The sequence below is a fragment of the Nuphar pumila genome, chromosome 10, assembly GCF_984573655.1.
Source record: "Nuphar pumila chromosome 10, dmNupPumi1.hap1.1, whole genome shotgun sequence".
Taxonomy (NCBI): Eukaryota; Viridiplantae; Streptophyta; class Magnoliopsida; order Nymphaeales; family Nymphaeaceae; genus Nuphar; species Nuphar pumila.
In genome coordinates, this window is record NC_143258.1 from 55634037 (window position 1) to 55657774 (window position 23738).

A 23738-nucleotide genomic window follows, 5' to 3' on the forward strand; every position below is an offset into this window, starting at 1 on the left:
AGCATCGATCTCTTAGCACCGGACCCTTCTTCCCCCGGTGGTACTATGTTTGGTTCAAAAACTTCTCTCGTATGTTTTCGGACCACTTGAGCGATTGCGGGTTGGAATTGGCATCTGCGATGGGAAAGTTGATAGTCAACGGCAATCTGATTCATGCACTGGCAGAGCGGTAAAATCCGCACACTTGCACGTTCTGGTTCCCGTGGGGCGAGATGACACTACTGATGGATGAATTTTCAGAGATTATGGGACTGCTTGAGCCAGCCGGTCAGCCTGAAGATCTGTTAGAGCAGCAGTTTTTGATCAATGTCAAGGGTCTGGACCCTAAAGATGTCGTGGCTCACATGACAGGGCGTAAGTCTTGGCCACTGATTGAAGAAAATGGGAATGAGTACATGAGCCTAATCGAGATCTACCGGTAGTATGGAAAATTCGCAGAAGTCAGCTCGCTGTCCAGAATAGCTCAAGAGAGAATTCAACATGCGATGGTTTTGTGTACTGTGGGACTTGCTTTCTTTCCAGATGGACAGAATTATGTGGATGTCAGAATAGTGCAGTTTTTGAGAAGATGGGGAAGTCGACAGACCAGCCATCTCTTGATAGCCATGGTCGTGCTTGCTTTTCTATACAGAGGACTAACCCGCTTCACACTTGGAGAGTCCATCCTAGTCGAGGGATGTACCTATGCTCTCCAGTCTTGGTTCCTTAAGCCTGTGCTGACCAAAGCTAGTTCGTTCAGATACAACGGCAAGGAACTTCTTCCAGTTGCGCGCTACCGATTCATGATCGATTATCTGCAGGAAGAAGAAGAGGTGTGAGACTATTTTGATCGAGAATTATTGTCTCCCAGATACACCTATGCATATGACAAGAGATTCAAGCTGCTTGGTCCATTCTTCTGCGCCTACTATCATCCAGAGCGGTATGTTCAACCGTTTTTGCAGAGGCAGAAGTGCATAGAAATACAACTACTATCAGGGGTTATGCCAGAGTTCAACCTTGCATCAGCACAGTGGTCTGGAGCATACCATTCTGCCAGATATGGCTGGGACTCTTTTGTTACTCTTCCACTTTTTCTCGGTCCTTGTGTCTCTGCCAGTTATAAGGAGTGGTGGCAAATTGTCTGTCCGCCCCCTCTTTCCCAAAGTCCACTATTGATGCAATCATATTTTTACTTCAATAAAAAAAAAATCCTTCAATTTTCATTCTATCATGGTTTGACGACCTCGCCTAGGTGACAAGGCATATTTGCAGTTGTGCGTTCTTCTTGCAAAGAATGACAACATAATTGTCATGACTCCAGCGGCGACCCAATCCCTAGTAATGGGATGTTCTTCCAATTGTCTACCAAATTCTCATCAAATATTTTTTCTATATTCATTTCTATCCTGAATCTTCATCATCGAAATTTAATCATCCATTCTGTAGAGAGCATCAGTATTCCCAAGTGGTTCAGATCAAATCAAGCAAGAAGACACCACTGTATCAGGGCATCAGTGATTTTAGAAGCAGACAAGAAGAAATGGATTCTCCAAGATCTGTCAGAAGACAAAATCTGAATGATAGGGATGACATTGATCCTGCTACATATCAGATGTTGAAGAAAATGATGGTTAGGATGATGTCTGAGCAAGCTGAAGACAGTCTCAGAAAGGCTCCCATCAAGGAGAAGACATCAGTCTCCTTCTCTCAGAGTATCATTGGTAAGAGCAACGAGCGATTCAGTGCATGTCTGCTCGATATTTTATTCTCGCCGATGTCCTCTATCATCGTGGATTCAGTTTTGAATATTCCAAATGCCTAGACGAAGATGAAGCCAAAGAAGTTGTGCAGGAGGTACACGAAGGCATTTGCGGTGGTCACGTCGGCTACCAAACTCTTATCAAGCAAATCATCTGCGCGGGATATTATTGGAAGACTATGCTACAAGATTGCTACCATTTTGTGAAGAAGTGTGCTCTATTCCAGATACATGCACCTTTCGTTCATGCGTCAGCAACATATTTGCAATCTGTTATCTCTCCATGGCCATTTTCTATGTGGATCTTTGATGTTGTGGGCCCCACCACTCCCTACTTCAAACGACTACAAATATTTTCTTGCCGCAATAGAATATTTTACTAAATGGGTAGAAGCAGTCACTCTACGCACAATAGAAGGTCGACATGTGGTCTCATTCATCCACAAGAATATCCTATGTCGTTTTGGCATACCACATGATATTGTGTTGGACAATGGCAGTTATTTCAAGAATGAGAGAATGAGGACATTCTACTCAAAATTCAGAATCCATCATCATTTCTTCGCTCTTTATTATCCTCAAGGGAATGGTCAAGCAGAGGCCACCAGTAAGATTCTTATTAGAATCTTGGAGCGAACTTTAAAAAAAGTTTGTGACTGGCATGAGAAGATCCATGATGCATTGTGAGCATACGGAATCATCATTTGAACTCCAACTAATGCTACTTTGTCAGAACTTGTCTACGGAACTGAAGTAGTACTGCCTCTACAAGTTCAGAAACCTGCTCTAAAATTTGCATCACTTTTAGAATTACCTCTTGATCAGTATCAGCAACAACGACTGGTAACACTTGATTTGCTCGATGAAAGAAGACTCAAAGCAGCAGAGCACGCTCAATCATATCGTCAGAGGATAGTCAGGCAATATGTAAAATTTTTTTATTAAAAGGAAATTCTGAGTCAATGATCTAGTGCTCAGATCAACGGCCTATCTCAAGCACCGTCTGGGTGACAAATGGTCGCCGAATTGGGAAGGTCCCTATGTTGTCAAAGAGGCATTACATCATAACTTATATCGGCTCATCAATGCCGACGGAGTGAAATTATCAGACCCCATCAATGCTCAACATTTGAAAATTTTCTATACTTAAATCCTCTATTCCATCATTTGTAATTCCTCAATATATTTTCTTCAATAATGGTCAAATTCTTCTTTCCCAGTTACACTGGGGCATTATTTTGAAAATTGTTTTCAAAACATCTTGTATGCAGGCAGGATCAAACAAATCTCTCATTTTGCATTCATGTGCATCATTTTGCATGCATGTGCATCATTTCGCATTCATTTGCATACATTCGCATTCATCTGCATCAATTTGCATTTGCATCGAGTTTCCCCTTCAGGTTAAGGGATAAACCTGAACTTCCCCTTCAGGTTAAGGGATAAACCTGAACATCCCCTTCAGGTTAAGGGATAAACCTGAACTTCCCCTTCAGGTTAAGGGATAAACTTGAGTTTCCCCTTCAGGTTAAGGGATAAACCTGAACTTCCCCTTCAGGTTAAGGGATAAATCCTGAGACCCCGACAGTTGTCCAAGTCGTCGCGAGGGTGAAGACTGAAAATCTTCTATCAAAATCAATTAGTAAATTCTCAAAAATCCAGTGTTCGTGCTGGAAAGATTTTCAAAATCCAGTGTTCGTGCTGGTAAAAATTTTCTAAATCCAGTGTTCGTGCTGGTAAATTCTTCTAAATCCAGTGTTCATGCTGGTAAATTTTCAAAATTCAGTGTTCGTGCTGGTAAAATTTTTTTAAATCCAGTGTCTGTGCTGGTAAATTCTTCAAAATCCAGTGTTCATGCTGGTAATTCTTCCAAAAATAGTATTCGTACTGATCTATTTTCAAAATCCAGTACTTATACTGGTTCATTTCCAAAATCCGGTATTCACTCTGGTACATCTTTCAAAATCCAATTTTTATTGGTCAAACTTTCTAAATCTGGTTTTACTGGTTAATGTTTTCAAACCTAATCCATGTTGATCTAGTCTTCTTGCGGGATTCGAGTTCCGACTCGAATTTTCTTTCCTCTGGGATTCGAGTTTCAACTCGAATTTCTTTTCCTTCTGAATTGGTCTAGAAGATTAGAGTTCCGACTCAAATCTTCTTCCAAATCCAATTCAAATGTCCTAGAATTGGTCTAGAAGATTAGAGTTCTGACTCGAATCTTCTTCCAAATCCAATTTCAAATATCAAATTTCAAATTTCAAAGTTCCAAATTCTAATTTCGGCCCTCGGGCCACCCAATTTCCAAATTTCCAATTTTTACCTTCAGGTCAATCAATTTCCAAATTTCTAATTTTGACCTTCGGGTCAATCAATTTCTCAATTTCCAATTTCCAATTTCCAATTTCCAATTCCAAAATTTCCAATTTCCCATTTTGACATCCGGGTCACCCAATTCTCTATTTCAACCTTCGGGACATCCAATTTGATCAATCAGGCCTCTGGGCCGTCCACTCTATCAGATTCTCAATTCAAGCCTTCGGGTTACGATCTTACCAACATCAATCATTCTCCTGCCTTCGGTTTATAACTTTGTCAATATCTATCACTTTCTAAGCCTTCGGGTTACAATTTCATTAATGTCAATCATTTTTAAATCAACAAATCCTGCTTTCGAGCTGGTCAGTCAACAAATCCTGCTTTCTAGCTAGTCGGTCAACAAATCCTGCTTTCGAGCTGGTCGGTCAACAAATCCTACTTTCGAGCTGGTCGGTCAACAAATCCTGCTTTCGAGCTGGTCGGTCAACAAATCCTGCTTTCGAGCTGGTCGGTCAACAAATCCTGCTTTCGAGCTGGTCGGTCAACAAATCCTACTTTCGAGCTGGTCGGTCAACAAATCCTGCTTTCGAGTTGGTCGGTCAAAAAATCCTGCTTTCGAGCTGGTCGGTCAACAAATCCTGCTTTCGAGCTGGTCGGTCAACAAATCCTACGTTCGAGCTGGTCGGTCAACAAATCCTGCTTTCGAGCTGGTAGTTCAACAAATCCTGCTTTCGAGCTGGTCGGTCAACAAATCCTGCTTTCGAGCTGGTAGTTCAACAAATCCTGCTTTCGAGCTGGTAGTTCAACAAATCCTGCTTTCGAGCTGGTCGGTCAACAAATCCTGCTTTCGAGCTGGTAGTTCAACAAATCCTGCTTTCGAGCTGGTAGTTCAACAAATCCTGCTTTCGAGCCGGTCGGTCAATAAATCCTGCTTTCGAGCTGGTTAGTCAAAACAAAACCCAACTTTCAAGTTGATCTTTCACTGAGTCTTTTCAAGACTCAATTTGGTCATGGATGTGTCAATTAGACCTCAAGCAATTTCTTTCACCAAGGATTTCAAGAACAATTTGCCAATTTGCCATTAAATATTTGTTGATTTCAAAATTTTTATTGCACAAAAACATTACCTCAGAATACCTTCAATATTATTTTCGAAAGGTCAAAGCTTTTGTGAAAAAGGATTCAAAATTCAAATTCTTTCTATTGGCCAACCAAAAGGATGAAGAATAAATCCTCGATATGGCCAGCAAAAGGAAATTCAATGTTGTTGCAAAGCCATAAGTGATCGGTATTGATCGCAGTCAATGGCACATTTTTAAAGATCATTCTTGGAAAATAAAGCAGTCGAAATATCCTGGGTGATACAGAAAAATCTATTAAATCCCTATATCTCCTCAATCACCTAAGCTGCAATTAAATATCTGTAAAAGGGATCTCTCAATTGTCGTCAAGATGAAGGCGAATTAGGCGAGTAGACCCCCGGGGCCAAAGAAGATTTGAATCATCTCCAAGATGACGGAGTTTGTGACGGATCCTTTCAGGGAAAGTTCAGAGCACCGTCAAGATGAAGGCGACTGTGATGAGCCTCCCGACAAACCCTAAAGGATATTTAATTTCCGCTATCATCAAGAGATTTCCAACCAATGAGCCAATAACTGTCGATATAATCCCTGAGAGAAAAAGAAGGATCAGAACATCTCCAAGATGAAGGAGTTTGTGATGTACCCTTCCAAAAAAAAGAGAGAGAAAAGTCAGAACATCTCCAAAATGAAGGATGATGTAATAAAATCCCCAAAAAGCCCAAGAGAGCTCTAATTCTGCCAATAAAAAAAAAAAAAGTGGGCAGAAAGATCATCATGAGAAAAGAATCCCAGGACATCAAACTGCCGAATTTGCCAAAGAATCTTCTTTAATTTTGTGAAATTCTATTATCAATATTATTTCACCAATTGCTCTCACAATATCAAGAATACTCTCTTTTCTGCTCATATCAAGGAAATTGATAGCTTCCTTGAAAGAAAGTCAATTGCAAGCAATTTGAATTCGAATCTTGATTCTACGGAGTTAAGCCCAGTCGGAGGTAATACTTCAGGTAGAAAAGAGGAAAGATTTTCATACCAATATACATCAATTTCAAGCATTTTGAATCAACAAACAATTTTTAACATTTTGGCAATATTTTCTTACTATCTTGACATGAAGTGAAGAGCTCGATGTCCATCTTGACACATCCTGATATCACCTTTTACCTCCTTGAGAGAGTAACCTTTATCATCTTTCGCGTTGTTGAAAGAATCGTCTTGTTCCTTTGGATCGCCTTTACCATCTTTCGCGTTGTCGAAAAAATTCATCTTTTGCATTGTCAAAAGAATCGCCTTGCTCCTTTGGATCGCTTTGTCGTCTTTTGCGTTGTTGAAAGAATCGCCTTGTTCCTTTGGATCGCCTTTCTCATCTTTCGCGTTGTTGAAAGAATTCATCTTTTGCGTTGTCAAAAGAATCACCTTGCTCCTTTGGATCGCCTTGTCATCTTTCGCGTTGTTGAAAGAATCGCCTTGTTCCTTTGGATCGCCTTTCCCATCTTTCGCGTTGTTGAAAGAATTCATCTTTTGCGTTGTCAAAAGAATCGCCTTACTCCTTTGGATCGCCTTATCGTCTTTCGCGTTGTTGAAAGAATCGCCATGTTCCTTTGGATCGCCTTTTTCCATCTTTCGCGTTGTCGAAAGAATTCATCTTTTGCGTTGACAAAAGAATCGCCTTGCTCTTTTGGATCGCCTTGTCATCTTTCGCGTTGTTGAAAGAATCGCCTTGTTCCTTTGGATCGCCTTGTTATCTTTCGCGTTGTCGAAAGAATTCATCTTTCGTGTTGTTGAAAGAGTCACCTTATTCCTCTTCAAGAAAATTGTCTTATTCACCATCCAACTGACCATTTTCATTTCCCGGTCAGGTTAAGGGTTAAACCTGAGCCTCATTTTGATGAGGTATTTCGTTTCCCAATCAGGTTAAGGGTTAAACCTGAGCCTTATTTTGATGAGGTATTTCGTTTCCCGGTCAGGTTGAGGGTTAAACCTGAGCTTCGTTTCTACACGAGGTATTTCTTGTCCCATCCCGGTTAAGGGCAAAACCTGAATCTCACTTCTTTTAAAGTAAAATTTTCTTCTTCATTCTCCATTTCATATCTACCATTTTCATCAGGGCTAATTTCTTTATACCCAGTCAGATCCTTCTAACTGGGGCATTTTTATAGCCAAAATTTGGTGTGTTTTTCTTTGCCACTAAGCTCATCCTCAAGACGGCTTAGTAGCAAAGAGGGGCATCTGTAAACACCCCAAATTTTCCACATTCATTCTCGAACAACCCTCCTCGTGCAGTGCCAACCCTGTTAGGTCAGTGTAGGAGTCAAACCCCGAGTCAGTTTCAGAAAATCACCATTTTACCAACTTTTATAAGGAAAATTACCATTTTACCCCTAGGTCATCCCGGACCCCAGTTAGTCGGAGTCAACCAAGCTCACTGGTCAATTCAGAACATTTAGAATATCAGTCATTCCAAGCACATCTCAGCTCACAATGAACAAACCATTTTCATTTTTGACCATTCCTGCCAAAATGGGATCATTTCTTCAGAAATGAGCTCATTTTTCACTCAAATCCAAGCCAATTGTCTCCAAGTCAGTCATTTATAGTCAGTCATACTCCCCAGAGTCTAACTTGAGCTCACCAGGAGTTCAAGCGCTCCAGTTTCAGTTCAAAACCATTTCCAAGTGTTCAGGAGCCCATTTTAGTCCATGTCAGCTCTTTCAGCTGAAATTGAGCTGAGTTCAGCCAATTGAGCTAGTGTTCGAGCTTCGATTTTAGTTCACGTCAGTATTATTGACCTTTTTTTTTTAGCTTGAAGTCAGTTCAAGTTCGTAATTCACTTCACTCCAGCGACCATTCCGTACCATTTCTCTAAAAATGGCAGCTTTTCCTGAAAATTCAGTCGGAAAGGTCAGTTGAGTCAGTGCCTTGTCAGCTCATTGGAGTTCTGAAACTCTAAAACCCAGCTTAATCTGGCTCATCTCAGTTCAATCCAGCTCAAACCCCAATTTTCAGTGTCACTTTGACCCAGTAGAGTCCCGAAAACCATTTCTTGAGCTATTTTGCAAATTTTATCAATTTTAATGCTTTTAGAACTGATACAAGTGACAATCGGGGTCTGACATCCAAAATTCTTTATTCAAGGTTAGCATTTCGCATAGCATTTCATGTCATTTCTCATCATTTCATATCATTTCTCAGCATTTCATAACATTTCATCACATTTCATTCCATTTTCGAAGTCCAGAACTCCAGTTTTATAAATTTCAATCCAGATTGAGTTTTAAAAGTTTTCAGAAATCAATTTCAAACCTCGGGTTTCCAAAATTGAGATTTTTACCCCCGGGATTCTAAATTTGGAAATATTTTCTTGAGAAAAACAATCTGGATTTATTTCAAACTCAATTTTTTAAATTCTACACTGGATTTGCTTCGCAACGAGGTATTGAACTTCAAAATCTGAGCTGGTTTCAAAACTGCCAAAAATAGCTCATTTCGTTTGGAAATATTTTCTCAAGAAAAACAATCTGGATTTCTTTCAAAATCAAATTTTCAAATTCTACACTGGATTTGCTTCGCAACGAGGTATTGAACTTCAAAATCTGAGCTCGTTTCAAAAACTGCCAAAAATAGCTTATTTCGTTTGGAAATATTTTCTCAAGAAAAACAATCTGGATTTCTTTCAAAATCAAATTTTCAAATTCTCTATTGGATTTGCTTCGCAACGAGGTATTGAACTTCAAAATCCGAGCTCATTTCAAAAACAGCCAAAAATAGCCTGTTTCGTGTGGAAATTTTTTGAAAAGACTATTTTACCCCTTTAATCGTCAAAATGAATTTCAAAAGTGGAATTTGGACCCGCTTTGAGATGGCCCATCCATTTTCATTTTATTGTTTTAATTTATAAGAAAAGAAAAAAAATTATCTTTTTCTTTATTTTTTGTTTGTTTTATTTTGTTTTTATTTTATTTTCTTATTTTATTTTTCCTAAGGAGGGACCCACAAGGGGGTCAACCACCCTAGCCCTCAATCCAGCCCACTTCCTTTCTTTTTTCTATTTTCTTTTTTTTTTATTTCTTTTCTTTCCTTCTTTCTTTCTTTTCTTTCTTTCTTCTTCCTTTTTCTTCTTTTTTCCTCCTTTTTCTTTCCCCTCTCTCCACTTACGTAAGCTTCTTTTCCAGCCCCTTCTCTCTTCCTCTTTCCCCCTCCTTTCTTTCTTCTTTTCCTTTTCCTTTTTCCCTTCTTCTTTCCTTTTCCTTCCCTTCCTTCTTTCCCCTTTCTTCCTTACTCCCTTCATATTTCCTCCAAGGTGATATGGCTGAAGCCATTCACGTAGAGTCAATAATCAAAGCCATTGCACACTATTAGAAACTTAGGGTTTTATGTGATTAAAACCTAAGTTGTAAAAAAAAGAAAAAGACGGCTGCCTCCCAACTCTTAACGCCTATCTCTCTTTCTTCCAGCTCTCTCTCTTTTTCCCTCTCTCTCATCACCCTATCTTCTCCCATTAGCTTCAGCCATCTTCAACACATCAAGGGGCAGCTGCTTCTTCCTCACATAATTTCATCATCACAGCAAAGGCCACCCTTTGCTCCAGCCGATCCAGTTACTTTTGCTCTTTAGTTGCAATCATAACTAGCTTCTTCCAAGTAGCTGACTAGTCCCAGCCATCTCCTTCCACCAGTACAGTCACCTGCAGCCTCCAACACCTCTAGTACAGCCACTGCATCCTTCAAGATCTCCAGCAAAAGGAAGCAGTTGCCTGCTTCAGCCCATCTCCTTCAAAACCTTCAGCAACAAGCCCTCCTCTCCGATCAAGGTGACAGCCACAACAACAAATCTCCACCTGCTTCAAGAGTCCATCATCTCCACCAAGGTAGCCCTCCTCTCCGATCAAAGTGACAGCCACAGCAACAAGTCTCCTTCAAGGTAAAGTAAGAGATAAAAAAAAAGAAGCAAAAAGAAAAACTCTGTCTCAAGGTGCAATGAAAAAATTTCATATGATGTTTACATAGATCTAACACGAATACAGTTTAAAACTGGATTCACGAGTTTCTTTATAAGGATTGAATGATGTGAAACGGTAGTCACCCATGTCAACGCTATGCATGTAAGATGATCCATTCGGAAGATGAATCAGATCTCTTATGTCAAAAGCCAACAACAATCAATTTCATATCCCCTTTTTTTTATTTTTTTTATTTATTATTATTTTATGTTATTTTAATCATCATTTTAGTGAAAATCATATGCCTTAGGCGTTTAGCTTAATTAGTTATTGTTTTTTTTTTCTTTTATTAGTTTCATTAATACATGTCTATTGCTTTATCATTTTTTTTTTATTCATGTATAGAGTCTAGTTGTTATCTCATGTATGAATCTTCGTTGATAAATCCTAAAAATTTTGTATTAGACATTCTTGCGTGTTATTGATATCCTGCAAAAATTCTAGATTGGTTTGAGGTCAGAAATTTCATTTCAAAAGTCAAGAACAGAATCAAGTTTTGAACTCTCCAAAAATTTCAATCTCTGATTTAGCAGAAAATAACCTTCGAATTCATCCTTGTGGAGCATCCGGATTTTCCCCTAAAAATCACAGTGGATTCATGATTGAATCTACTAATGATTTGGAAATTTTTAGGTTTTTCCAAGCAGTTTTGATCTCTGTAAAAAATCGGATTTCTCAAACCCCTGGGACAATATCGATTTTCTTTCGTCAGGGTATAGACAGATCCTAATTCACCAAGTACACCCAATCTGTAATCCTTCTCCAAAAACTTTCAACATGAAAGTTTTTTATAACATAATTTACTGTCATTTCCCAAAATTTGAGAATTTTTGAATCTGTTTCATTATTTGTCCCGGATTTTCTCTTTCTGTCTAACAGATTCCAATGTCCAGAAATTCCAGAGATTTAGGTCTCTGATAACAGTGTAGCTTTTTCCAAACCGTAACCCAAATCCCAATGGTGTCAAAATATCAAATCTTTCTCTGTTTGTCAGGGACATTTTGCCACAATTTCAGCCATTTTCCCCATCTGTCTGTCATTTTTTCCACATTTTCTACTGAAACCTGTATGTTTCCTTCATTTACTAGAGTCGCCGGATTCCGATCCGACTTGCCGGAGTGGTACAGCTCCGACCATAGGTCAAAACCAGAAAATGTAAACGGAAAAAATCCTTGCCTTACTGTCATATGTCACCCCATAAAATGTGGGAAATTTTTATGGAAATTGGATATCCTAAATCCCCTTTAGAATCAACATTTTAGGCAAAAATCACAAAATTTAGGGTTCTTATTTGAATTTCCATATTTAAAAATACAAAAAAATTATATTTTCGAGCTCCATTATGTTTCTAGGGTTATTTTAGGTGTCCATGCCAAATTTGGTTTAATTCCAAGTTTATTTGCTCCATGTGTTAGTTTATCTTTAAATTCAGAAGCGAAAATCAGGCGAAAATCAGGTTAAATTTGATATTTATGATATTTTCGCCATTTTAGGGTTTTTATCATGTACATAAGCATGTAGAATCATATTAGGGTTAATTTTAATCTCATTTGCATTTCATATTTTTCCATTTTGCAAAATTTATTTCAGAAAACCCTGGTTTCAAGGCCATAGTCTTGTTATCGAGGGTATTTTGGTCATTTTAACCTAAATTTCGAAATTTCAATTTCTAATTCTCCAAAATTTCATGCATATCATCATATTTTATCATATTATGTTTGATTTATTTCATTTGATTTTCAAATTTCCAAAATTTACAAAAATCCTTTTAGAAAACCCTGATTTCAAGGTCATCAGGGGTATTTTGGTCATTTTGACCCCAATTTCGAATTTTCAAGTTTATTTTAGAAATTTATTCATTATTCATCATGTTTATATCAAAGTGGGTATGATTTTGGGTTTATATCTGAATAATATCCGATAATTTCCTATATTTTCGGATAAATTCAGAAAAACCTACATTTTTGTGCTAACCTTGTTTTCTAGTTTTGCAGGAACATTCAAGAAGAAGACTTAGCTTTTATTATTATTATTTTTTTATTCAATTCAATGTAACCTCAAATGTAATAATTTGGAATAAGAGTTACTTTTCTGCTTAGAATAGGGTTGCATTTGCATATAGTTTAATTTATGCAAATTTCAATATGTGATGTATGATTCATGCACATTATTTTAAATTCACTATGGTTTACACGAATGGCACATGCACAAACTCTTATGGAGTTTATAAACTCGGTGGGATTCGTATTTATGGCCATAGTCAGAATACGAAGAAAACCAAGATTTATGATCTTTATATCAGCCACATTCAGCCTACACTCTTAGGCTAACTTCAAAAATGCACTGCATTTCTCAAAGTTTCAAAAGGATTTCCCAATTCCTCAATGAAATTTGCTTTTCAAATTCATATTCATGCATTCATATCATTCAAATTGCATTATTTTCAAACTCATTTTCCAATTTCAATTTCAGAAAATTCAATTTTCTCAAGAATTTCCAAGTCTTTCTCAGGATCTGATTTTCTCAAAATCCTAAGTTTTCAAATGACATTTCAAAGCATTTCCCAAGTTCAAATCAAGATTTTCCTATGTTTTCAAATTCTCAAATTTCAAAATCCCAAGTTTTTAGAAATTCATTTTCTCATATTTTCCAGTTTTCTTGAGAATTCATTTTCCATTTCAAAAGTCATTTTCCAATGAATTTCTTAGATTTTCTCAGAATTCTCAAATCCATTTTCTGAGAAAAGCAATTCCAAATTTCAAAATCGTTTTTCTAAAGTTCAAATTTTCCTTAGAAATCACTTTCCAATGCAAATTTCTGATTTTCAATAAAATTCAATGATTTTCCCAAGAATTCCATTTTCAAGCATTTTCCAGTCCTTTTCTAAATGCATTTCAATTTTCCAAAGCAAACATCATAATTTCTCAAACTTGCATTTTTCAAAATTCCATAGCACAAGCCTGATTCTTTGTGCATTCTAGAAAAAATAGAGCATAATTTAGATATTTGAGTCAAGTTAAAGCACATAATTGGTCCTTGGTTCAATTACCCCTGATAAAGGCGCCAGGAACGGTTGAACCTCGTACCGACAGGCGGATCTCATTCCATGGAATTTTCCCATAAATTTTCAAAACGGAGGTGAGTAAATTTTCAAAACAATTTTCAAAACTTTGGTCGAGTTTGACTCACGAAATTCGTTTCTCTCTCGCAAGGGAGGGGAAAAATTTTGCGATGATAACAGATATAAGACAAGAAAAATATCATCACATCAAGTTACCTTCCTGATTTTAACAACGATTTTAAGGCTTTAAAAACCCGATTTGGTGTCTGATTTTTCTGACAAGATTCCCGAATCCCAAAAACTCTAATTTTTTTACAGTAGTTCAATTACACATGCATGTATCACATATAACAAAATCAGCAATTAAAAGTGAATATTTTAATCCGAAACAGCATGCTCTTTTCTGTTCTAAACTAAAAACACACAGAAATCTAAGAAACTTGAGAAAACATGTATTAACTAATGAAAAACAATAAAATAAACACTAAAACAGTAAAATAAAAATTATTTATATGCTGGAAAACGTATAATAAACATGAATAAACAAATAAATAAATAAAATACAGGGAATTAATGGCTGGAATTTGATGTTACCTTTAAAAGCATAAATTTAACCCATTAAAAGGGTAAATCACATGTTTTATTGGTTAATAATATAAAAAATAATGCAATAAACGATTCTAATGGATTAGAATCATAAAAAATAGCATGGAATAGAGTTAGATCATCTTCTTGAATTGATTTTGGGGTTCTTGGATGAAATCCATGGTTAAATCCATGAACACAAGAGTTTCCATGGTGAAATCTATTGAAAAATCATAAAAAAATAATAAAATAATAATAAAATAATAATAAAATAATATTAAATAACTCACCTTGGGGATGCAGCTGCAATAGAGAAAGGTGGAGGTGCTGGAGAGGAGAGAGAAGCCACGAAAATTTGAGAGAAAAAGAGCTCCTTTTGCACCTCTAAAGACCCCTTTTTATAGTTTTTCAAAACTCATGTAATTAGGACTAATTAATACCTAACTTTGACTTTTGCAAACTCTATCTAAAACCACAAAGGGAAGATGCTTTTTTGTGGTTTCCTAACCCTAAATGAACTCTAACTAAACCTTAATTAAACCCTAAAAAGTCCAAATGTGGCACCACCTAGTATGGACCCACATTTGGTTTTTAAAACCTGAATTTAAAACCTTTAAAAACCAATGGTTTAAAAGTTAAATAAAATTGATTTTTAAAATTACTTTTGACTCCTCTAAACCGCTAACCTAACTAGGACAATGACTAACCCTAGTCTAACCTTGACTTACTCGAATATGGCGCCATCCCGAGTGGGCCCTACTTGAGTTTTTCAAAAAAGATGATTTTAAAGCTTGAAATTGAAAGCATTTTCAAAAGATTTTTGAAAGAAAATTTGAAATTAAAAATTTTGAAATAGCATAGGGTTCTAACTGAGTCAGAACTCCTCTGGATATGGTGCCAACTGAGTGGGCTCACATCGAATTTTGAAAATTTTGGAATAAACACTGAAAACGGCTTTGAAAAGGGGTTAAAATCAATAGTTGAAATTCAAAGTTTTGAAAGTAGAGTCTCAAGCGAACTGGAACTCCGGGTTAGAGTCCTAGATTTTTAGGACTCTGAGATTTTGGATTTTAAAAGCCAAATGAAGGAGTTTTTGAAAATATTTCATCGAAAATTATAAAACAAGTCAGAAAATACAGTCAGGGTTAGACTCCTAACTCAATTAGGACTCTGAAATAGAGTCCTGGATTAATTGGACTCTACAAAATGACCTATTTTTTTGAAAACAAATAGAAATAAATAAAAAATAGAGTAAAAACAAACTTCAAAACAGACTCCTGACTGGACTAGGACTCTGGGACAGAGTCCTGATCGGACTGAAACTCTAGATTTTTTTTTTGTATTTTCTGAAAAATAGACGAAAGAACTTGTGAAAGCAGTGAAATTAATAATAAATATTGGAATAAAACAGAGTTCTGATTCAACTGAGACTCTGTGAATAGAGTCCTAATTAAACTAGGACTCTCAGATTTTTGGATTTTCTGATAAAACAAATGAGAGAATTTTGAAAAACAGTTAAAAACAGGATGAAATTAAAGTTTTGGTTCAGAGTCCTGATCTGATTAGGACTCTAAGAAAGAGTCCTGATCCGATCAGAACTCTAAGAATTTTGGTTTTTTCTGGTAGGCAAATGATGAATTTTAAGCAAAGCTTTTGAAAACCAGTGAAAATGAAGTGAGAAAATCAATTTTGGATAGAGTCCTACTTCGATCAGGACTCTGGGGTAGAGTCCTGATTTGATCAGGACTCTGAGATAAAATCTCAGAATTTTGAAATTCTTTGATAAAAGTGTAATAGTTTTGGTATATTGAAAGATTTCTGAAAGATTCTCTCAAAATTGAAATCAGGACCAGAGTCCTAATCCAACTAGGACTCTCTTAACAGAGTCTTGTTTTGACTAAAACTCTGAGTTTTTGACTCATTTTGAAAGATTTGATTGAAAATAGATAAAATAGCTGTAAAAGATTAGAGTCTCAATCGAGTTGAAACTCTGAAGAAGAGTCCTGGTCCGACTGGACTCTTGAAGAAGAGTCCTGATCCAACTAGGACTCTAAAATTTTGGCCAAAACAAAAGATTTTAAAAGATTTTCTCCGAAAATAGGTAAAAAGGTAGTGAAAAGTAGAGTTCTGATCCGACTGGACTCTGGAAAAAGAGTCCTGATCCAACTAGGACTCTGAAATTTTTGGAGATTTTTGACAAGTAAAGGAATCCAGAAGCGACACCACCTAAATGGGTCTCATCTGATTATTGAAATCAATTGAAAATTGAGTTTAAAATGAATCCAGATTGTTTTCTGAGAAAACATTTCGAAATGTAAGGTCCCGGGGTTGGAAAATGATAGAATGTTAAATAAAAACCCAGGTTTTGAAATTGATTTCGAAAGAAAAAGTTTTAAAACTCAAATCTGGATTAAATATTTTGAAAACAGGAGTGCTGGATCTCGAAAATGAGATGCAATGCAATGCTATGCAATGCAATGAGATGATATGCCGGATGCATGCAATGATATGCAATCACACATGAAATGTAAGAATACTGAATGAGGAGGAAAATTTGGGGTGTTTACAAATGCCCCTCTTTGTTGTTAAGCCGGTTAGAGGCCGAGCTTAGTGGCAAAGAAAAACACACCAAATTCAGACTATAAAAATGCCCCAGTTAGATAATTTTGACTGGGTATGAAAGAATTAGTTCAAATGATGGTGGTAGATATAGCATAAAGAATAAAGAAGAAGATTCACCTCATCGAAATGAGGCTCAGGCTTAGCCCTTAACCTGGATGGGACGACAAATGAAATACCTCATCAAAATGAGGCTCAGGTTTTACCCCTTGACCTGATCGGGGACGATACCTCGTGGAAAAATGAGGTTCAGGCTTAACCCTTAACCTGAAAGGGGACGATACCTCATGGAAAAACGAGGTTCATGCTTGACCCTTAACCTGAAAGGGGACGATACCTCGTGGAAAAACGAGGTTCAGGCTTGACCCTTAACCTAAAAGGGGACGATACCTCATGGAAAAATGAGGTTCAGGCTTGACCCTTAACTTGAAAGGGGACGATACCTTGTGGAAAAACGAGGTTGAGGCTTGACCCTTAACCTGAAAGGGGACGATACCTCGTGGAAAAACGAGGTTGAGGCTTGACCCTTAACCTGAAAGGGGACGATAAACGGAGTCCTCGAATGAAGAAACCATTATGAGACCTTCGAATTTTGCACAACAAATCCGAGAGGGGTTTGCAAAAGGAAGAAAGGGGGTTTCCCTAAAACTTGAAAAGAGATTGAACTTGGGCGTCTCATTGCTGAGACTGTATGGCTTTTAAGACAGATGACCTTTTGCAGAAAATTCAGGTTGAACCCTTACCCTGAACGGGGACTGTCTATGGTGGGACAGTGGGGAACACAGGGAAGTGTGCTAATCTGAGAGCCTAGGCACTCAGATCAAAACAAGAAGGGAAGGATCTTGGACAACTCCCGTCATCCGATCCTAAAAGGGATAACAACAACGCCTGGATACATCAAAATAGACATCTAGCTCTCACTTCATGTCAAGATAACTTGAAAAGATTGCCAATAGGATAAAAATTGTAGTTAATTAAAAAATGATAAACATATATATGAAAAATATTCCCTCTTGCCTACCTGAAGTATTACCTCCGACTGGGCTTTACTCCGTAGAATCAAGATTCGAATTCAAATATCATTGTCATTGACTTTCTCTCAAGGAAGCTATCAATTTCCTTGATATGGGCGAAAAAGAATATATTCTTGATATTGCGAGAGCTATTGGTGAAAGGATATTGATAAAAGAATTTCACAAAATTAAAGAAGATTCTTGATAGATTCGACAGTCTAATATCCTGAGATTCTTTTCTCATGATGATCTTTCTGCACTCTCTTTTTGACAGAATTGGAGCTCTCTTGGATTTTTCGGGAATTACATCATCCTTCATTTTGGAGATGTTCTGACTTTTCTCTCTTTTTGGGAAGGGTACGTCACAAACTTCTTCATCTCAGAGATGTTTCGATCCTTCTTTTCTCTCAGGGATTATCTTGACAATTATTGGCTCATTGGTTGGGAATCTCTTGATGATAGCAGAAATTAAATATCTTTTAGGGTTTGTCGGTAGGTCCATCACACTCGCCTTCATCTCGAAGGTGATCTGGACTTTCCCTGGAAGGATTCATCACAAACTCCGTCATCTTGGAGATGATCCAAATCTTCTTTGGCCCCGGGGGTCAACTCGCATAATTTGTCTTCATCTTGACGACAATTGAGAGATCCCTTTTGCAGATAGTTAATTGCAGCTTAGGTGATTAAGGAGATATGAAGGTTGAGTAAATTTTTCTGTATCACCCAGGATATTTCGACTGCTTATTTTCCAAGAATGATTTTTAAAAATATGCCATTGACTGTGATCAATATCAATCACTTCTGGCTTCGCAACAACATTGAATTTTCTTTGCTGGCAATATCGTGGATTTATTCTTCATCCGCTTGGTTGGCCAATAGAAAGATTTTGAACTTTGAATCCTTTTTCGCGAAAGCTTTGTCCTTTCGGAAGTAATACTGAAGGTATTTCGAGGTACAATTTTATGCAATAAAGATTTTGAGATCAACAATTATTTTTCATGACAAATTGGCAAAATATTCTTGGAATCCTTGGTGAAAGAAATCACTTGAGATCCTCTACACTACGACTAAAGTAGATAAATAAACTAATTAGTATAAAAATCAAAATAAATAATACTCAATGAAATTAATTCACTAAAGAACAACGACTAGGGTTAGGGTTCACTCGGTTGACTCGACTCGGTTCGGTTTTGGCTTGAGTAGGTTCGGATTGGGTTTGGATGAACTCGGATGGGAGTAGGTAGGCTCGGTTTTGACTAGGTTGAGAGAGATAGGCTTGAGCTAAGGTTGACTCAACTAGTTGGGTTCGGTTTTGAGTTGCCTTAGTCAACTAGGTTCGGTTGACTTAGGTGGACTCGGTTTGACTTGGATAGGGTTGGGTTAGCTTGGTTTAGGTTGACTCAACTTGGTTTAACCTAGGTTAGGTTTGACTTAGACTAGAGTTGACTCGACCTAGGCTCGGTCTGGGTTAGGTCTTGGTATTGGACTCGACCTAGGGTGGACTTAGTCAACTAGGTTAACTCGGTTTGGGTAGGTTTCAATAGGTGGACTAAGGTTTGGGTAGGTTTCAATAGGTGGACTAAGGTTGACTTGACCTAGGTGTGGTCTAGACTTAGGTTTAGGTGGGCTCGATTGACTCGAACTAAAGTTAGGTTTTGACTTTGACTAGACTTGGCTAGGGTTGGTCTTGGTCAACTGGGGTCGGTTAGAAGGATAGGCACCCAATAAAAAATCAAAGATAATTTTGGAAATGGAGAAGTCCAAAAATCGTCCTTATTAATGGGGAGTTACAACCTTAATGAGCTTTTAAATCCCATTGGGAAACATGGATCAATGCTATTTCCAAAATTAAGGTGAGGGAAAGCCCTTAATTGCAATTAATTCCTTTTTGAGAAGCCAAATCGTCCAACCTAGATAGTCACACGATTTTAGCTTTCCAACCAAGAATTTAGGTGCAATTACTTCTTTCTTGAACTCATAAACACCTACTTTGGAAATTTAATTGATTTTCAAATTGGCTTTTCAAATCTCAATTTGTAACTCCCTATTAATAGGCAATCAAGAATTAAATCCTTCTTTAAATACCCCACACGATTTTTGAAACTTAACTTTTTCCAAAAACTTTCCACATTTCAATGCATTAATTGCCTCTCTTCTCAAAAATCGCCAACTCTAAAATGGCTTCACTTTCTAAAAAAAAATTAAATCTACCTAGGGAATAAAAGGAATTAAAGGGAAAAACGATTTCCTAAGAGTTTAATTCTAACCTAATTCTCAAAACCTACTTAATTAACCCCTAAAAACGGCTAGAAAAGAAATACCTAATACATTGAACCTAGACACCTTCCTAACTCAACTAATGACCATTAAGACTTTCTAAAAAAATCGACCAAGAGCTCAAGGAGAGCTCTAATGGCTGCCGCCCCACCTGGGGAAGAAGAAGACTAATAAAAAAATAAAAATAAAAAGAATAAAAACTTAAACTAAAAGAAAAAACGACTTACTAAGGAACCACTATTTTGATAAAAATAATTTAAAATATAATGAAAAGAACTCCTAACTCCACAAATGCAATCATGAACAGCACTATGCTGGAATTTAGTAAGAACATCAAGAAATGAAAAATCGACTTTTGTAATTTTTGTTTTTCAATAGATCCCAAAACACCAAAAACACAAAATGCTAAAAATGATTATTTAGAAATATCCTAAACGAATGAAATGAACTAACACAACTATAGACTGCTGTTAACACCTAAAACACACTGCAACTACACCGTTTTACCCACATCAACACATACATTTAACAAAAACACAAAGATCGGCTAGAATAATCCTAGCCGATTTTTTTCTTTTTCAAAAATAAAATCAACACAAGACACAAGCACAACCCACGAATAAAATAAACTAAAATGAATTTTTCTAATGAGATTTTCAGCAAAACAACACAGTACACATGCTGGACAAAACAAAAATATCAAAACAAAAATTTTTTTTTTTTTGGTGAAAATCAATAATCGGCTGGAATAAGTCTAGCCGATTTTTGGATTTTGTTTTTTTTTAATTGAACACAAAGTCATAACACATAAACAAACAATTAAAATGACTCAAATTGAAATATTTTTATCGGATTTTCCGTAAAAACTCCACAATGAGACACGTTGGGAGCAAAAGCTCAAATCGGCTAGAAAAACTCTAACCGATTTACACGTTTTCCTTAAAAAATGATGAAAATCGATATTCAAGCATGTAAACAATAAAACAAACCTAGATCTAATGTGTTGGTCTATGCACGGACTCTATTCTAAGGTTGAAAACAAAAAGAAAACAAGAAACACTCAGAAAATAAAGAAAAGAAAACCAACACCCAATTCGGTTTTATCTAGAAGAGAAGGAAGAAGAAGACCTACCTTTTGGAAGATCCGACGACCGGGGGGGTGAAGAAGAGCGGACCGTGGCTGGAGATGGACGTCCTATACAGTTCGAGAATGTTGTACTTCACCAAAAACGGCACCTTTTGCAGCTGCTACACGTTGGAGATCCACCGACGATGGAATGTGAGCCGATTCTCGATCGGACGGTGTAGAAAGCCGGATGGAGGTAGGGCCGACTCACCTTGGTGGTGTGTTGAGCACTCCCGCCCAAGGTTAATGGTATCCACCTCTGCTACACCTGCAAAAATACAGAAAAATGGTGAATACTACAGCAAGGAACAAGAAAGAAATGAAAAGAACACAAAGGGGATCGAGATATGCTCGGAAACCAAGCATAGGCCGGTCTTCAATGGCTAAAACGTTGGGGAAGATGGAGAGGAAGGAGCTGCTGCTGTAGAGTCACTGTAGGGGGCGTCCAAACACAGCCAAAGACGCCTAGGGTTCTTAAAAAAAACTATTTATAGTTTTGACATTTTTCAAAAAGAGTGTTAAAAATAAAATATTGCTAGGCGCCACTTTCTGGGGGGTTTTCAGAAAAACTTTTTGAAATGGATATGGATAGGCGTGTGGGTTGGGTTTTAGGCTTTCTAAGAGTTGATCCAAGGTCCAATTGACCTAATTGGGTCGGATATGGATCCGATCCACCTCGAAATTCATGCCCGAACACTGAAATAGTCATAACTCATTCATTTTAACTCCGATTTTTCTGAAATTCGAACCATAGCCCCTTACTATCAAAACACATCTAAACATGGGTTTAAAACCTCAAACTTGATACAAAATGCATGAAAAACTTGTTTACATGATGTGCATTTCATGAATCATCAAATACCCCCATGCTTGAATGTTTGTTAGTCCCTTAACAAACCCTAATTATGATATGCAACGAAAACAAGAAATGCTAAGCATGAATGCATAATACTAACTCACTTTCGTAGGAATCACGGTTGCATTTAGCGTATTCAACAAGCCCTTTAAACCCCTAACTTACACTAGTGGACGAGTAAGGTCTCGTGAGGGTTTGCAGAGATGCTACCCACAAACATCAATGAAGTGCGAGGATGATTTTTCAAAAATATTAGGCTCTTAAGAATGCAGTTGGAACAAATATTTCATGTAATTGACATTCTCAAAACAAGTTTAAAAATCTCATGCCGCCACAGTAAAAATTCTTTTCCTTCACTTTTCTCATATTGTAGCTAGTTCATGATTTTTCTCTGAAAGTCAAGTATTCTCATGTTTTACTCATTTATTCTCACTTGTATATTTTCTGCATAGTAATACACATATATGCCTAAGCAATGAAAATTTTTTCATTCAGCACATTCTTTTCTTTCATTTTCACTCTTTTTTCAACTTTTGATCTCTTGCGCATTCTTCTCATATGAGCACTATTTCGAATAGTCAGTTTTCGTGACCCGTGTAGCGAGCTTTGGGTCAGTGACTCCCAGGCTGGCCAACCTTAGGGCACTAGATACAAAGTATCCCTCAGACTTAATTGCTCGAGTCACTAGACCTTCTATTCTAATAGTTTACGTATAGTCTACCTCTCGTCATGTGCAATGTCTCTATCTCTTAGGCTTTCTATGCAGTCCATGTAACAAGCTTTCGAACCGGTGGCTCCCAAACCAGCTGGCTTTGGGGCACCAGGTGTAAAACACCCTTCAGATTCTACTTACTCGAACTACAAAGGCCACAGATATCGACTTAGACAAGAAGATGATCTCCTTCGTTATCCTTTTCGTTAAGATACTCAAACACTTCATCTCGTGTCTGAGTTCCACTACTAAGATTCACGAAGACATCAACAACTAAACGTAGCTCTATTCTTTTAAACTCATTTTTCAAACACATCTTTCCATTGCTTATTTCTTTCACAAAACATACTGTGCATACTTATACAAAAGTGATTCAAAATTTTCTAACAATCAAATACTATCTTTTCTTTGAATTATCTCATAAACAACTACTCTATTTGACTCAGTTCAGAAAATAAATTTTTTTTTATGGGGCTTAAAAATTTATAAAATGTTAGATTATGCCAAAAACAATCATATATGCTACACTTTGTTCTCAAATGCCTACTTAGATTACCAAAAAAAAAAATTTGAAATTTTTGTGTGCATGCATCTAAACCACCCCCCCATGCTTGAATGGCACTGTCCCTAGTGGCATACAAAATGAATAAAAATGTAATGCAAATGCACACTAAAAGACACTAACAAAAATATGGGAGAAAGGATAGATACAACCTGATTTGCTCTGAGCTTCTGAAGTTGAATTTCATCTGTTCTTTGAATTCTTTGAAAGCTCTTCCATGCACCTGGTAACTGATACACTAAATGTTAAATTAATCCTGCATACATCAAAACACCAGTTAGCACATGTGAAATGAAATACTGGATAAAGAAAAACCCTGAAATGAAAAACAAATTAGTGTACATATGATACATCCCTCTGGTCGAATCCTCATGCCTTCGTGAGATGCACTATCTCACACTCACCATCCTGCAAGGCATCTGAAATGAAGGGCTTCAATCTTTGCCCATTTACCTTGAATGTACCTTGGGTCATAGGATCTAATAATGTTACTGCTCCATGGGGAAATACTTCTTTCACAATATACGGGCCTGTCCATCTCGATCTCAATTTTCCTGGGAATAAATGCAAACGAGAATTGTATAGCCACACTTTCTGATCTGGCTCAAACACTTTTCTGACAATATGCTTATCATGAAATGCTTTTGTGCGAGCTGTGTATAATTTGGCATTCTCATATGCATCATTTATGAGTTCCTCTAACTCTGAGAGTTGCAGTACTCTCTCTTTGCCAGCCTGGGTGAGGTCAAAATTCAATTTCTTGATAGCCTAGTACGCTCTATG